Below are 11353 nucleotides of genomic sequence, written 5' to 3' on the forward strand. Positions count from 1 at the left end.
GCATTGAACGGTGTTAATGTCTAACCCCAACTAATCTACAAAGTTGCGGAACCAACTTCCATTGTACTGAGGTAGATTCCTGTCTCTGCCCGACACAGATTAGCTCCACTGGTCACGGCTTCTCGCTAGAACTCCGAGAATGATGAGCACATGTTAATGATCAGTATAAGGTTGTGGAGATTATTAAGTTTATGCTTGAATAAAATATAAATTTAGAAGTACTAAGCTAAAAGCTATGGCTTAGACTAAATTCTGTCTTTTTCTTCATGATATTAATGCATTATAGTTTGAAGTAACACCAAGAAACTTATTACTGAAAGTGTAGATTTTTACCCTAAATCAACTTTACGAGCACATTTTCATAACATATTCATTACCATTTGTATACGATATATTAATAATTTTCTGTCTTAAGATACTATCTTTAAAATGTTTACAATAATGACTACATTACAGACCATACGCGGAATTACAGCAATTTCAAATGTTTGAATAATATCATTTCTGAGTATACCTAAAAATCTTTCCATCCCAATACTTTAAATTTTACTAAAGATTTATACTACGAATCATTAACACGGTACCATGTTGATCACAACTTTTCTCGTGCTTATATAACTAATTTCATTACTGTGAGGATGTAAACAAAACAATAGATCAAGTAGAAAAATTACCTTATGAATCAGCAGATTGAGAAACATTCATATATATATATATATATGAAGAGAAACAAGTCCAAGACGAAATTAAGGAAAGACCGTTCAGGTGGATAGAACATACATTGCGGAAATCACTAAACTACATCACGGGGTAAGCTCTGATTTGTAATCCTCATGTCTGAAGGAAAAGAGGCAAACCAAAGAACATATTGTGTCGAGAATTGGAGGTAGACATCAAAAGAATGAATAGCACTTGGAAACAACTGGGAAGGATTGTCCAGAAAAGAGTTCGATGGAGTATCCTGTTTGGAAGTCTGTGCTCCTCCACGAGCGGTGATGGGCGTAAATATCCAGGTAAATATGTATTACATCAATCAGATCTTAATATTGAGCAGCTATTTTCCAGATAGTTACCCTACAAGTATATCGGAAGATAGTGGACCAACTTTTAAGCATACAAATACTAACAGTTTAATAATATTATTCTTAAGTATATATATAATTCGTTCGGAATAATAGTGACATTTGATATTTCTTCAACTATTATTTAAAAAATTAAGTTAAAGACTTTGATAGTTAAATTCATTAGTTGATGTAAGGTAGGTCGCCATGGATTCAACTATTAAAATCACTTCAATCTCCATAAATCATCATCCTAATAATAAGTTAAAGACATTGCACGAAATATTCCAATATCTTATAACTAAAGCTCTTTTGCATGACATATCCGTTGATTGAAATCATAAAATATAAGGCTTTATTAAAAAATATCGTACTTCTTTTAAATGAAACAGTCTGTAAAATATATGAAATACCACTTACCTTTATCTACTGGAAAATGAATTTTTCTCAAAATGCTAGTCGTGATTTTTATCACAAAACGGATTCGTTGACCTGTCTCAGATTTTGTCAGCCATTTTTTTCTAATGTCTAAAAGTATTAATCATATGTATATAAAACTTGCTGACTTCCTATAAGTTAGTTTTTAAGATAAATGTTCACCTGATATATTCTCGGTTCAATCACAAAAACATGGTAATTCATAAAGTTTCGTGAACATTATGGATGAGGTTTCCAGAAGCTATACGAAGAAGCTGTAATATCTAGTGCTAAAAACGTAGAGAATAAAACATATACTGAGTGTGCAGTTGAATAACCTACTGTAAAACATTAACTTATTAGTAAGCCGGTATCGTAATTGGTCGTGAATTCTATTGTATATGTTACTGAATAGTAATTTCTAATCAATCACTAAATCAGAAGAAAGAAGTTAGCCAGATTTCTCCGTTTTTATTTTTTAAAAGAACAATCATCTGATTGATATAAATTAATTAAAATAGTTATCTCACAAAGAAACGCCATGCATCACCTAATCAAACGAAAGTATTAGAAAAGAACATTGAAATTAATCTTCCAACATTTATTTATTAAAATTCTTCCAAATAATGATCAACTAATAATAGGCCGTATATTTGTCAAATGAAATGTGAAATATATTTTTAGCCTAAATAGACTGATAACAAAAGGTAAGAGAACTTTCAATTATCTTTTATCTTCTTCAGTTTTTCTCTTAGTTAAGAATAAATCTTCATTTTTCTTTCTTTTTTGTATATTTCTCTTTCCCTCTGCTTCAATAAATAATAGTTGAGACTTCTCTTTTATTTCATATATTATCTTCAAAAAAAAACAACAATGCACTTTTAGTTTAAACAAAAATAAAATTTTTAAGTCATTGTCATTATATTCAATCATACTATATATTCAGCGGCTTAATTTTATCTTTAAAAAGTTGAATTATCTAAGTAATTTGAATACAACGTATTCCATTAAATACTTATTGAGTATTACTTTGTTTTAATTTTTTTCAAGTACTAAGCCTTTATGTAATTCAAAAACTTTAAAACAATGTTATTTGTTTCTAAATGGATTTCCTTTAAAGAAGAAAAAAAGAAGAGAAAAACATGACGAAAAACTACATAGCATTTTATCAATTCCATAAAGAATATACACAATCATCTAAGTATGCAATTTGAGTAATTATATCATGTTATCAAACTCTAATGAAAATAAAATAGAGATCATATTGATTTAGATATTTCCAAAGTATTTTGTTTTAATATATCTGATCTAACGTTTGTAATTATATTTACAATGAGTAAATTGTCAGTGTACTGAAGATCAGTATAGTTTTACCATTAATGTTTGCATAATTAAAAGATATTTCTTTTCAATTAGTTTTTCATCATGGCTCTACACTAATATATATACGTTTTACAATAATCATATAATACTCATCGAGTGGATACGTTACGTAATAATTACATAATGACCTTTAAATTAACATTCAGTAATTGGAAGAGAGAGGATTATTAATATTCAAAGTAATCAAGAAGTTGCTATGTTGCGTAATATAAGAAACAAAGAAGGAATAGAATTTTACCGGATGGTCAATAGGATAGTAGTTACGTAAGAATCAAGAGATGAATGTTGAGAAGTTATAAGGCTCAAAAGCGATAGAAACAAAATTACAAAAATTTTAAAATAAAAATAAAAATGGAAGAAGTATGAAAAATAGTTCTTCTGACGGAAATGTTATACTGAAGGCCAGGGTAGAGAAAGTGGTTGTACGAATTTCTTTTGGATGCAAAGGTCAGGTTTGTGAACATGGATTGCGATGGCTTCCGCAATATGCAAAAGGCGCACTCGTAAACCATGTGGTAGATTTGATGGAATATTGTAGATAACCTTAAAAGCTTTATTCACTTCGACTTGATGACCTGTGTCAACCAAGTGAGAGAGAATAGAACTTTTAATCACTTTCACCTGTCCTTTGCTTAGCCATGTTGGATGATGTTCTGTAATGCGCTGACGGACCTGTCGAATTGTACGCCCAATATAACTGGCTCCACAGGAGCAGTTGAAACGATAGATACACATAGATTTGGCGAATTCTGGCAGTCTGTCTTTAATGGATGTTCTTATTTTTGGGTGGTTGTAGAAGATGACATTTAATTTGGCAGCATTGAATGTTTTTGTACCGCTCTTCTTAGTTTCTGAGTCATGACTTCTTCAATGGTGTCATTTATGAATTGAAGTTTTATGAATAATACCTTCTTGGGGACAGTGGGTATTTTTATCTTTGTTTTCTTCACCGTCATATGTTTTTCGATGAATTTCATTGGGTACCCATTCAGACTGAGTAGGTTCCGAATATTGTTCAATTCATCTTCAATAGTGTCTTCAGAACAGATCATTCTAGCACGATGTGTCAAGATCTTTATTAAGTTCCTTTTGTATCTAATTGGAACTGCACTGTGGAAATGAGTGTATTGACCAGCTGCTGACTTTCTGTGTACTCTTCTTTTTATAGTTCCGTCTGTTCTTCTAGTTAGTTGGACATCTAGAAAAGATATGCTATTATTTTGTTCATCTTCTGATGTAAAGTTAATTGATGGGTGAACGTTATTAAATATATTAAGTAAATTATGCTTATCATTTTCTTTTTCTAATACTATGAAGGTATCATCTATATAGCGATAGTAAGTTGGTAAATGGGTAATTGTACTTTTAAGTGGTCCATTTTCCAGTTTTGCAAGGAAAATATTGGCCAGTAGAGGGCCCAATGGTGATCCCATGGCGACTCCATCTAGTTGTCTGTAGTATTCATTGTCAAATCTGAATTGGACGTTCATAGTGCATCTAAGAATTAACTGTTTTATCGCGCATGCGGGAATCGGGGTTTCTATGCGTCTCGCCGTTAGTTCATTGCAAATAAATTCAACCGTTTCGAGTAGTGGAATATTAGTGAATAATGATGATACGTCAAGTGATATCATGAATTTATTCTTGACTGATAGATTTTTTATGTTCTCCACAAATTCAAAGGAATCTTTGACACTATGTCTGACAATTTCTTTGTGTAATGGTTGAAGAATTTGCACCAACCATTTTGCTAAATTATGATAGGCTGAGTTATTCATATCTAATACTGGTCTAAGGGGCAAGCCACTTTTGTGTATTTTCGGTAGGCCATATAGTCTTGGTGTAATTGTTCCTGTAGGTTTCAACATTTCGAACACCTTTTCTGAAATAAAACCTCGTTGTTTAATTTCTTTCAATGAATCAGTTAGTTGTTTTTCGATCTTGTCTGCTATGTCGTTTTTCACCGCCAGTTTCTGAAATTTGCTTTTATCATTTAGAAGGGCTTTCATTTTGTTTATGTAGTCATTTTTATCCATGAGTACTATCCCATGTCCTTTGTCCGGTTTCGTGATTAATAAATCGTCATTAGTTTTAAGTTTTCTTAGAGCTTCTGTATGTTTTTCGTCAAAATCCCTTTCGTGTTATGTCTATGATTTACGTATTTAAAACAACAGTCGACTAGTGTTGATTTAAATCTTTCGACACTATCTTTTGATGAAGTTACTAGTTCTGACGTTTGAGCATAAAGATTTTCGAATTGAATTTCAACGTCCATTTTATTTACTGTTTTCTTAAAGTCACAAAACTTAGGGCCTAGTGATAACGCTTCTTCCATTTGGTCGAACTCTCAAACGCTTCGCTCTTAACCAAATCGATTCTCTAAACTCATACATTACCGAGATGGTAAAAAATATCAATGAGAGAATTTACGCTGTAGAAGACCTCCCTGATAAATTAAGGGAACAATATCTGGAATATGTTGAGATGGTTGTTAACTCAAGAAAAGAAAAGAAAAGAATGAAACTCAAGAAAATTCTAGACAAACAAATTCCAGAAATGAAATTTCCATCTAATCCAGAACAGTACGTACACAATTTCTCTAGTGTTATGCTGGACAAAACTGCGTTAGAAGCGTTATCACTAGGCCCTAAGTTTTGTGACTTTAAGAAAACAGTAAATAAAATGGACGTTGAAATTCAATTCGAAAATCTTTATGCTCAAACGTCAGAACTAGTAACTTCATCAAAAGATAGTGTCGAAAGATTTAAATCAACACTAGTCGACTGTTGTTTTAAATACGTAAATCATAGACATAACACGAAAGGGATTTTGACGAAAAACATACAGAAGCTCTAAGAAAACTTAAAACTAATGACGATTTATTAATCACGAAACCGGACAAAGGACATGGGATAGTACTCATGGATAAAAATGACTACATAAACAAAATGAAAGCCCTTCTAAATGATAAAAGCAAATTTCAGAAACTGGCGGTGAAAAACGACATAGCAGACAAGATCGAAAAACAACTAACTGATTCATTGAAAGAAATTAAACAACGAGGTTTTATTTCAGAAAAGGTGTTCGAAATGTTGAAACCTACAGGAACAATTACACCAAGACTATATGGCCTACCGAAAATACACAAAAGTGGCTTGCCCCTTAGACCAGTATTAGATATGAATAACTCAGCCTATCATAATTTAGCAAAATGGTTGGTGCAAATTCTTCAACCATTACACAAAGAAATTGTCAGACATAGTGTCAAAGATTCCTTTGAATTTGTGGAGAACATAAAAATCTATCAGTCAAGAATAAATTCATGATATCACTTGACGTATCATCATTATTCACTAATATTCCACTACTCGAAACGGTTGAATTTATTTGCAATGAACTAACGGCGAGACGCATAGAAACCCCGATTCCCGCATGCGCGATAAAACAGTTAATTCTTAGATGCACTATGAACGTCCAATTCAGATTTGACAATGAATACTACAGACAACTAGATGGAGTCGCCATGGGATCACCATTGGGCCCTCTACTGGCCAATATTTTCCTTGCAAAACTGGAAAATGGACCACTTAAAAGTACAATTACCCATTTACCAACTTACTATCGCTATATAGATGATACCTTCATAGTATTAGAAAAAGAAAATGATAAGCATAATTTACTTAATATATTTAATAACGTTCACCCATCAATTAACTTTACATCAGAAGATGAACAAAATAATAGCATATCTTTTCTAGATGTCCAACTAACTAGAAGAACAGACGGAACTATAAAAAGAAGAGTACACAGAAAGTCAGCAGCTGGTCAATACACTCATTTCCACAGTGCAGTTCCAATTAGATACAAAAGGAACTTAATAAAGATCTTGACACATCGTGCTAGAATGATCTGTTCTGAAGACACTATTGAAGATGAATTGAACAATATTCGGAACCTACTCAGTCTGAATGGGTACCCAATGAAATTCATCGAAAAACATATGACGGTGAAGAAAACAAAGATAAAAATACCCACTGTCCCCAAGAAGGTATTATTCATAAAACTTCAATTCATAAATGACACCATTGAAGAAGTCATGACTCAGAAACTAAGAAGAGCGGTACAAAAAACATTCAATGCTGCCAAATTAAATGTCATCTTCTACAACCACCCAAAAATAAGAACATCCATTAAAGACAGACTGCCAGAATTCGCCAAATCTATGTGTATCTATCGTTTCAACTGCTCCTGTGGAGCCAGTTATATTGGGCGTACAATTCGACAGGTCCGTCAGCGCATTACAGAACATCATCCAACATGGCTAAGCAAAGGACAGGTGAAAGTGATTAAAAGTTCTATTCTCTCTCACTTGGTTGACACAGGTCATCAAGTCGAAGTGAATAAAGCTTTTAAGGTTATCTACAATATTCCATCAAATCTACCACATGGTTTACGAGTGCGCCTTTTGCATATTGCGGAAGCCATCGCAATCCATGTTCACAAACCTGACCTTTGCATCCAAAAGAAATTCGTACAACCACTTTCTCTACCCTGGCCTTCAGTATAACATTTCCGTCAGAAGAACTATTTTTCATACTTCTTCCATTTTTATTTTTATTTTAAAATTTTTTGTAATTTTGTTTCTATCGCTTTTGAGCCTTATAACTTCTCAACATTCATCTCTTGATTCTTACGTAACTACTATCCTATTGACCATCCGGTAAAATTCTATTCCTTCTTTGTTTCTTATATTACGCAACATAGCAACTTCTTGATTACTTTGAATATTAATAATCCTCTCTCTTCCAATTACTGAATGTTAATTTAAAGGTCATTATGTAATTATTACGTAACGTATCCACTCGATGAGTATTATATGATTATTGTAAAACGTATATATATTAGTGTAGAGCCATGATGAAAAACTAATTGAAAAGAAATTTCTTCGCTCAATTCGTTCCTTCTTAATTTACCAAATGGCAAAATGGGAATTTTCACTATAATTAAAAGGTGTTAGTCGGTGAGACTATAATTTATGGACGAGCCGATCAGAAGAGTTTGAGGGATTTTAAGGTCACAGTGACAACTTCAGTACTTAATGCTAACGTACGATCGGTTCACTGGTGATTTTATACAAAGCGTGATAAATGAGCGGCTATAACAAATAGAATGGCTAGACTATAATTTGTGGACGAACCAGTCAGATATAAGATAACAGATCTTGGCTAAATAGAATTTCAGCATTATAGCTGATGTCAGTTCGTGATGAAAACTCTATATATGATTCTTAATCAAAGCAAATTACGACAATTATCGCGCACTGGATAATAAAAGCACCAGTAACACTGGCTGCAGCCAGGTAATACAATATATACAGATGTTTGGAGGGTGTACAGACTCCTACATAGGCTTGGTCATGTACATCGTGTCGTTATCCCCAAGTAGCATTTTGTACACTCAACAACCGTAGTGCACACACAATTTTGAAGCTGTGTGGTCGAGGCTGAAAGAGTTTTTGAGACTTTATCATGGCTCCAGAGGCCGACTCTTCTGTAGTCATATGGATGATTTCCTCTACTGCATGCATTACGATTCTAGAACCTCTGAACCTCTTTCTAACCTTGACAAGTTTCTGAACCACGTATAATAAGTGTATCCACTTTATTTCTTTGGTTTTGTATAACATATTTTTACTTTATACTGACTATTTGCTGATTCGCTAATATTTCTCTCACAAGGTCACTTAAGATTCGTTCAAAGGTTGTCCATAAATAATAATCTCGCCTGTTAATCTGTGTTTTCAATACTTATGTTTGTTATATCTTTTGGAAAATATTAATCTCAGTAGCTGAGTAAGTAACGCGATGGTGTTTGAAGCGATCGGTACTGGATTTGAGTCCCAGAGTGAACATCAACTCTGAGATGCAGGTAAATCCATCTGACGAGTCCCAAATAAGAAGAAACGAGCATCCTGGGTTCCACTGCTAGCCAGTATCCATCTTTGCTTATATTAATTGTGTTTTAAGGCAATATCGAGGCTATACGTACAGTATGCACGTATGCCAATAAGAGACAGATCAATTGCAGTTTTAAACATCAATGGGAAGGTCCAAGTAAATAATACCAAGTGAATATGAATCTTGTTGTCCACATTTACTTTTTTCTCCCAAACCTCCAAATGATATAGATGTTATACTTTTAATAACACTTAATTGCTATTATAACAGTATTAAATTCACTAGTTTGTATAATGTAATAATGTATTTTCTTAAACATTTGCAAACTTCATCTAAACAAACTTGTATGATATCTGAATTCTACCACTGAGATATTCATATATAGTACCACTCGTAATGAATCGAGTTGATTGTTTTAATCGATCAATCGGATTTTATCGACTTTGTCATAGTTATCGAATTCAGGCAATCAAACACGCGAAAGAATACTTATCAGTATACCAATAAATAATACAATTTTCGTATACAATAATATAAATGTTGTTGGATGTTTAATTTAGATATTGAAGAATATGTAACTAATACTTGAAGAAAGCAGTAAGATGTTTCGTTAGATACTTGTTTTTTTGTGCTAAGACGTAATGTAGTTATTACCACTTTTTCCTCGCTTTATTTTAATGTTTAAGATTCCGTAGATTGAAATATCGTTTGTACGATTTTCATTTCTCACTACACCAGTTGATCTTCGTTTGACCACCACTGAAAATTAGGAAACTCTGGACAGAAGTCTCATCCGAGTATGGGACTCCTCAATGATGCGCACCCAAAACCTGGCCATTGGCAATATAATCCAGGACCTCCGATCTCCAGCGCAAATGATATAGAATATGAAAATTTATCATCCTTAACAGGAATTTCATACATTTGCAACTGTCGAAATCGAAAAAATAACTTAATATTTTCATTATAAGTTATGTAAATTGTAAAATATTTTTAGTTTTATAGTCATAACTGAGTTCTCTATACTCATTTATGTTAAAGACCAATAGATTAGAAGAGATAAACTCTACTGGATTTACGTATCCACGAAATGTTTCATGAAACCCTGCCCAAAGTATTTTGTTCTTTTCCAGTTTTATGGTTCAGCCATATAAATCTTTTGTTAAACTTAATTTCACTCAATATGTACATAAATAAAAGCACTTGGAAAACACGGACTGCAAGCATCAACCATTAGATCACTAAATAACCATCCTAGTAGTTTAAATAAATGACATGTTCAGCAACCAAAACGTAGTTTCACTATTTCACTCAGCTATAGAAGTACTCTTAAACTTTCCTATCAATTTAATTTGTTAGTTATTCTTAAGATCTGTATAATAAAGGGATGGTTTAACGTTAAATGCACTGTTTAAGAATCAAACCCGGTCTCACTTACGTTACACTGGACAATAAGATTCTTATATTTCTCAATTTAATTCAACTAGGGTTCATTCCGTACAATTACAGTAAGAAAAATTCTGTTTGGTCAGAAAAATGTCAGTAACCAAAGAAACACAAACAAACGTAGAAGTTATTATTATAACATCAGTAATCATGAATAACAACTCCGCCTTCAGCTCTTCTAGAGTTACTGGAATGTCCCAAGCCCGGGTAAAGGAGGAGGGTTGAGCGTGGGGTTAGCGACCCCATCTCGTAGAAAACTAACTCGCTAAAAAACGCCAACCAGAAAAAGAATTCAATCATGAATAACAATTATCGCACTAAGTAATTTCACCACAAACTTATAGTAATTTTTTTAAAGACGGAACATATGTTCATACAAATGATTTAATTGAAGCAAATGTTACTTATCTTCTTGGATAACGTGTTTTGCACTTAATAATAGTTGAAAATGGATAAAAAGGAACGTGTATGAAATAAATCATTAGTATGTGTACATTCTTTTCTGTAACTATTTTCGCTAAATAAAGCACATTAATTTATGTAACATTGACCTATTTTTGTCAATGGTTTGCATTATGAATGAACGAATGTAAATAAAGGATAGCACAGTTGTTTACAAGCGTTTATTAAAGTCATCTTATTGATAGTGTGATGTATGCTACTTATGTCGGTGTCAGTAGTATACAGTACCGGTCAGAAGTGGCGGCAGAAGATTATGAAGATCGAATAGAATAGAACGGCAACAGAAGGTAATTTTTGTGACAATGAAGGAACGACGGAGTTTGAGACAATTTATAGAGGGTTTGCAAATGAGTATTGAATGTATTGTTTTCACATTTTATGGAAGAGCTCTGTTATATCGTTGTATAGATTATTTCAACCTACTTAGAAGTTTAACCGTTGACTGACCAATTCCGACTCATAAATTATTGGGGAATATTTGGTTACTTTCTCAGTGAAACGTGTGCAGTCAAAGATTGTTGAATTATTACTGTTAAATGTTTCTACTTATAGTACCTCACTTTATGTTTCCACTAAAACGTACTTATACGGTTTCCGAGCCACAAATCAAAGAAATATCAATTCATT

This window comes from Schistosoma haematobium, chromosome ZW (genome assembly GCF_000699445.3).
Source record: "Schistosoma haematobium chromosome ZW, whole genome shotgun sequence".
NCBI classification, from domain to species: Eukaryota; Metazoa; Platyhelminthes; class Trematoda; order Strigeidida; family Schistosomatidae; genus Schistosoma; species Schistosoma haematobium.